Source organism: Mastomys coucha, unplaced genomic scaffold, assembly GCF_008632895.1.
Source record: "Mastomys coucha isolate ucsf_1 unplaced genomic scaffold, UCSF_Mcou_1 pScaffold1, whole genome shotgun sequence".
NCBI classification, from domain to species: Eukaryota; Metazoa; Chordata; class Mammalia; order Rodentia; family Muridae; genus Mastomys; species Mastomys coucha.
Genome location: NW_022196891.1, coordinates 41,378,049 through 41,385,461, shown reverse-complemented (window position 1 = coordinate 41,385,461; position 7,413 = coordinate 41,378,049). Strand labels below are relative to the sequence as shown.

Below are 7,413 nucleotides of genomic sequence, written 5' to 3'. Positions count from 1 at the left end.
TGGAGGACAGTGTTAAAAGTACAGGCTGGACTCAATCTATTCATTCTTAGTCCTTCTCTCATGTCTGGGTCACCCAGCCCCAGTTCCATTTGACCAGCCATGTCTCACCCAAGATGGATTTCTTTCACCTTCCAAATGTACAAAGAATCTACTTTCTAACCTCCCTTATCTCTAAGCACTGCGTACTGGGTAACGAAGCCTGGAGCAAATGGAGGCCTTCTACAGAATGTCTAGAAACCCTCGGTAGCAGAGAACATGTGTATTGCATCCTTCTCTCCCACGCTCTCTGGAATCCAGATGTGATGCTCTTCCGTGGTGATGACATGGAGAACCGAAAACATGGCAGCTATAGCCTCAGGAAGGCAGGATGGGGTTACAGAAGGTACAAGCCCATAATGAACCTGCCATGGATGGCTGTTTCTTTATGTCAAAAATAATCTTCATCAGATTTAAGCCGTGTCCTTTCAAACTTTCTGCCACATCACTTCTAACGAGCTATCATGATTTTTCTAAAATCCCTTCAAATGGGCTATTTTATTTTGTTTTTACAATGTTGGAGATCAGAAACAGGTCTTCAACCATGCTCAGCAAGTGTGCTACCACTGAGCTAAATTCTCAGCTCTTTTCTTACCTTTTTTTTTTCTTGCAACAGGGTCTCATTAGGTTACCCAGGATGGTCTTGAATTCACTGCATATCCCAGGCAACCATGCAGCCTTTGAAGTTTACATTCTCCTGCTTAGCTCCTAAACTAGCTAGCTGGGATTTCAGGCCTGTGCCAAGCAGCCCTGGCTTAACATGGCTTTCAGTAGAAACTTGGTGATAACAGATAGAGTAAAGATACAGCTATTTCAACAGAGGCCATCTTTATTTCTAGGTATTTTCTTATCATTTTTGACACATAAATATTTGTCTTTCTCTCCGGGCATACATAAGCCGCCTCATTCCTTTGTAAGCTAAGCCTCTTCCAGGTACGTGATTCTTTTTTAAACGCAGTCATCTTGCTAATTCACAGTAACTCCAAAGTGTGGTTTCAAACTGTCAAGTAGTTTCATGTATTCCTGTCATCCATTCTATCGAAACTACCCCCATAGCCCTACATCTTACAAGCAAGCATGTCACCAGAGCCCTCCTGGTACTCGTACCAACAAAAGAGCCACTTTCCCGGGAGGTAAATCAAGCAATTGCAATAGAAGTAAGAAGCAGCCACAGCCGGGCTCTTAATCGAATTTTCAACTCTATCATTACTTAATTAAGAAGAAGCAAAAATACAACTGTGAAAATTTAATGAAATCAGAAATGTTCCCTACAGATTTTACCCGAGTTTCTGTGAACCATAATATATACCTAGAAAGGCACAAGCTCCGAGCCTGTGGATGCTTCTGTGACTAAGGCAGAACTGAGAACCATCTCTTCCAGCTGAGATTTGCTTCAGTGAGCAAGCTATTATATTCCCAACTTCAGCCAGCATTGAAGATGTGTGCAGACATTGCCACCCACCGTCTGCACTCACTTACTACAGCTGTTACATGAGCCATGTCTTAAGCTGCCAAGGATCCAGCTTCTTTTTAAAACACAGCATGAAATATTTCTTTCACTCCCTCATAGCTTCCAACTAATGTATATTCCCTGAAAGTGTTCTGTGCAGTCTGTGATCTTACCATCAACCCCAAGTCCGTCCATTTTCTCCTGGACAAAGAATCAAGGCTGCGGGGTTGTAACCGTCTGTGTTTTATCTCCATTATAGTTTATCTTTCTGTCTTTGGTGCTATCCCCATGATTAAACTTGTAGCCACCTAAAATCACCATATCTCTTAAACCTTAAACTCTACTTTTCTGCTGCCAACAGTTTTTAATCTCTCTCTCTCTCTCTCTCTCTCTCTCTCTCTCTTTCTCTTTCTCTCTCTCTCTCTTTCTCTCTCACTATGTTTTTTAAGCTTTGTGAGAATTCTTGGAAAGAAAACTGAGCTAAAGAATTTTGCTTTCTTCATATACACAACAAACATACATTCTCTCTCTGTCTCTGTCTCTGTCTCTATCTCTTTCACACACACACATACACACACACACATTCACACAAAAACACAGACACACGCATACATAGACACACAAAGAAAAACACATTTTCTTAAGGAGACCTAGAAAATGCCTGAAATGACACATTAGAAAACCACCTATTTAGACATCAAATATAGACAAAATCGATTAGTACAATGAAAATGACATGGAGGACTTTGGAAAGACTGATTTAGATCTCAGGAGCGTCCAGATGCTCAAACCATACCACTGCATAGAAAAACAGAAGATGGTGCTTAGCATAGCAAGGCTGGGACGGCAGTAAGAGCTTTCTGATGCCTTTGTGTTGCAACAAACAGGCCAGAACAGTGGAGTCACTGAAAGAAGTGTAGATCAAAGCTCTCTTTCCTTGGAAGGGACACCACAGAATGGAAGGCAGCTATGGATCTCCTGACCCTGGCTTACTTGGGGAAGAAAAGATAAAAGAAAAGAAAGGTTCTCAAATAAGTTTGAGATCTATTCAACACACTGCACCATCCCAAGACAGAAACAGCTGACGTGTTGGCTATCACAGAGCCCACTGCTTTTTAGAACACCTAAGAGTCTGAGTAAACATCTGCAGAAGGCTATGCTCCATTCTCTGTCCTCTGATCCCTGAAAGCTTATTGTCTGTTCCATCATCTCTCCCAGCTCTTCTTCAGAACTGCTCAGAAATCACAGGAGAAAAGAATTAAAGAATAATAGAAAGAAAGAGAAGGAAAAGGATGACAGGAAGGATGACAGGGGTCCATTAAGCAAATGGCAGATGACGAACATTCATCAGAAAGTAAATACAGCAGAGGAAGTGATGACTAGCCCCTGGCAAGACCGTAAGTGTGTGTCTTTTCATTTCGCACACACTATATCAAAGCTCGATTTTATCTATATTTGATGTCTAAATAGGTGGTTTTCTAATGTGTCATTTCAGGCATCTTCTAGGTCTCTTTAAGAAAATATCTTAAAGTACCTCAGCCTTCCTGGCTTTCCTGAAAAGATGTAAATATATGAGATTTTCTTTATTGTTTAAGTCAAGTTCTAAAAGTATAATTACAATAACTCAGCATATACTTGCTAGTCTCTTTACTACGTGCACATCATTTTGAGAGGTCTTACTGCATTTTATATGAGTCCTAAAACAGTTAACTACCTGCTACTTCATTTAATTTTTAACTTTAGAATTGTATCAATCAGTTCTCTAGAGTATCAGAACTTATGATTTCATAAGTCTCTACATTCTAAGGAATTTTATTGGAATGACTTACAGTCTTCAGTCCAAGTAACCCAGCAAAATGAGGAAGTCCCATGGGGCTAGTTTCAGTTGGTCCTCTGTACAAGCTAGAATCCTGAAGAGGTAACAGGTTCCAACAGATGTGCTGACCAGTAACTACAAGCAGGTGAAGAAGTGAGTGAGTCCTGATGTAGGTCTCCAGCAGAAGGCATGGCCCAGATTAAAGGTGTGTACCACACCTGGATTTGGAACTTGCTCTGTCCCAGGCTGGCTTTGAACTTGGAGTTCTGCTTGCTTCTTTCTTCTGGGATTAAAGGCATGGACTACCTTGTCTGGGCCTAATATTTTCATGGCATATCATCCCATGTCAAGATCCGGGTCAGAAGCCTGTGTCTTCCAGCTTCAAAATCTGGATCACAGGTGTGCCGCCCACTTTGTAGATTATAGTTCATTTCGCCTGCAGATGTTTTCTAGAACAACCAGGGATAATCATTTCAAGAAGGTAAAATTTTTAATTGATCTAGATAAGGAAAAATTTTATACCTCTACTCTCTCTCTAAAATCTATTCAAAATATCTAGTCAAAACACTGTTGCATCCCATTACATTTAGAGAAGTTAAAACCCTAAATATATAAATAGTGCAAGTAATTCTGCTGTTCTTTTTATTCAATATTAAATGTCTTTGTAAATAAAAATTTATACATTTATTTTACTCCATCAATACATTCTGTAAAATGTCTTCTGTTTGAAAGGTGCTAGAAAATATGAGAATATGAGGCATTCCTAAATCATACTCTATATTCAAAGCACCAGTGACATTCAATTGTGATGCTTTTTTTAGTTCTGTTTCTACATAAAGGAATTTTATTACCTCTTTGATATCAAATAAAAGGTTTTCATTATATTGTTAGTGATGGTTTAATTTTGAAATGTAGGAAAACAACTAAAATTATATATGGCTATATATTTAATGCATAAAATCCTATTGATTCTTTTTATTTGAGTGATAAAATAATAAAGCTTGTCTAAACAATATGAAGAGAATTTTCTTTCTTAAAATTAAGTTAATTAAAAACACAACACCAAGCCTTTTGATCATTTACATGCTCTGTAATTTTGTCCCTCAGGAAATTCTTTCCAAAGAGATAAAGATGTAGGCATAATGTTATTGTGCACTGTGTAAAAATTATCCTTGTATTATTCAAATGCTGATTTCTCTGCCCCCATATCTGGCTGCAATCCAGACATGGCATTGTAATGCTTATTCTAAGTCTCTCCTCCTGTCTCATTTGTATACACATTGCTCCCCATTTTTTCTTTTATTTTATCAGCACCACCTAATGAGTCAATAACTGAATGGAGCAGAGAATAAGGCTATATCCACAAGCCAAAGGAAGGAGCAAGATGAGGCCATGAAGAGGGTCCAGGACACAAGATAGGAAAACACCTGGAGCATAGAGAACCAAATCAATACTAAAATGAAAGAGTCTCAGGGATTCTGCCTGGGAGGTAGCTAGATCAGTTTAGAGCTAGATCTGCTCAAAGAATGTTCTGTAAAAGTTATCAAATACATATTATAGTCTCTGTCTCACTTATTTGGAAGCTAGTAAGAATAAACAAAAAAAAACATTACTTATAAAGTTACTTTACGTGAAGAATCTTTCATGAGAGTATTTATATGATGAAGTCAATTTAATTACCATTCTGTGTCATATAGACTGCCTTTAGGATATTCACAATGCACAAAAATGGGGTAAAATATTCAATAGTCCTACAATAAATTAAGTTTGCTTAGTCTGATATTTACTAAATATTAGACTACAGAAGGAAATTTTATATGGAAAAATTCCTTCTTTATACAGAAGGAAACGTATATGAACCCACATAACTCTCAAGTGCATGAGTTTTATGGTTGTATCAGCTAGGAATGTGTGGTGTGGACATCTACACCTGCACAGCTCCTCCTGGTACTTCCATGTACCATGTGAAATGTGTCCTGTCCTTTTGAAGAATTGCCCACGCCCTTTGCGCTCATCTCCATACTTTCCCAGGAGCATCATGCTCATGTTTTATTGACATATAGAGGCATTAATGCCATAGGAATATATTCTCTTGCGACTCTCCTTAGGTAGTAAACATCATTTGAAAGTTGTCCAATTGTCACTTTTTCTTCTCTTCATTATAGCAAGTTCTAGAGAGGATACCTTTCTGTCAATGCTGTGCATCCCTACAACACATTCCAGTTTAGCTTTTGGTCAAACACTTTTCTCAAATAGTTATCAGGGCTTTCAAAACTTCTTCCTTGCCACATACACCATGGATTCTCAATTCTTCTCTGATTTCATATCCATTACTATTCTACACAATAGGCATCTACTCCTAGCAATGCTTCCCTTTGTTCCTGCATAGGTTTCAGCTTTTCATCATGCCTCCCTTTAGTCTCCTTAGCCTCAGGAAGTCATAATAGACAAGGCACAGTTCAGCTTATTTTTGTCCTTCTCAACTCTGGCTAAACAATCTCATTAGTCTTTAGAGATTTGAAATTTGTCATGATAGATTAGGATTGATAAGTATATAGTTTTCATTTTTTAATTCTGCCATGAGTTCTAGACCCTTAAAACTGTTCTGAGAGATAGTTACAGGATTATCTCTCATGTGTGTCTGAGAAATAACAAACCTAAAGGAGAACTTCTGCTTCTGGTTGCCTAGTGACCCCTGTGGTTGAATTAGGGAAAAGCTAGAAGAAACTGAGGAGGAGGGGGAATCCTATAGGAAAACTAGCAGTCTCAACTAACCTAGACCTCCAAGATCTCTCAGACACTGAGTCATCAACCAGGCAGCATACACCAGCTGATATGAGTCCCCTAACACATATACAGCATAGGACTACAAGGTCTGGACTCAATCAGAGAAGATGTAGATAACCCTCAAGAGACTTGAGGCCCCAGGGAGTGGGGAGGTTTAGTGGGATGTGTGGGTGGGTGGAGACTGGAGGTTGAGGGTAGAGGGTAGTAGGTGTGGGATGTGGAACAGTCAGAGGGGAAGGTGGACAGGGAGGAGGATAAAGTCTGGACTGTAAAAAATGAATAAATAAATAATAATAATAAAAAGACATCATCTTCTGTAAAAAAAAACTGAAGTAATCCTCATTCTCCCATTCTCTTTTCCTTCACATCAAATTCATGGACAATACTTGTAAATTTTCCATTAATTACTTATCATAGTTATTTCCACTTTGATATTCCTTCATTTCTACCAAATTAGCTCAAACCAATACCTTGACTTATTAGAATTTGTAATCTTATAATTGATTTCTTTGATTCCTTTTATTTGAAATCCCCTGTTGGACAATTATCCTCATAATACATGTGCAGTGTTTTTTCAAAGTAAATTGATTAATCCCAGTTAGATTATTCCATAGTGTACACTGATTAAAAATCCTCAGTGGGAATAAAATCCACAGAATCAACTAACCTGGGCTCACAGGGGCTTACAGAACCTCAACTAACAACCAGGGACTGACCTAGGCTCTTTGCATATATATTACACATACCGGACACAATGCCGAGATCAGCAGATCATGTGGAGCCCTGCCCCAATAGATACATCCACATTTTTAACCTCAATCCTCTGCATATATGTTACAGTTTTGTAGGTTGTCCTTCTTTTGGGACTTCTAACTGTGAGTAGGTTCTGTCTTAGATTCATTTGCCTGCTTTGGGGACCATTTTCCTCATTTTTGATTGCCTTGTCCAGCCTTAATATGAGGGAGGTGCCTAGACTTACTGAAACTTATTATATCATGTTTGATTGGTACCCATGGGAGGCCTGCCCTTTTCTGAAGAGAAGTAGAGGAGAGATGGGGAACCATGCCACCAGAAGAATGGATATGGGACTGGTGAAGGGACACATGCTCAAACCCTAGAAATCACAGAATTTAAGACTGCAAGAATACAGCTAACTCCTTTTCTGTTCCCATGCCTGCTTAGAGGCAGGAAACCATGACCTCAACCAGATGATGAGGCATCTCAGTAGCCTTAGCCTTAGCCTTCAGCCAATGACCTTACTTCCCTAGATATTCTCATACCCTACCCCCCCAAAACCTATATAACAATTGGTTCACCACGAATA

The 7,413-nt window shown here is 38.9% G+C and overlaps 1 long non-coding RNA gene across 1 annotated transcript; it reads left to right on the top strand.

Annotated features, from left to right (window-relative positions):
* The first annotated feature begins 2,667 nt into the window (after positions 1–2,667).
* Positions 2,668–4,852, top strand: LOC116070440. Its single transcript, XR_004110395.1, has 2 exons — positions 2,668–2,883; positions 4,614–4,852. It is a non-coding gene; the product is annotated as an uncharacterized LOC116070440 (long non-coding RNA).
* The last annotated feature ends 2,561 nt before the right edge of the window (positions 4,853–7,413 follow it).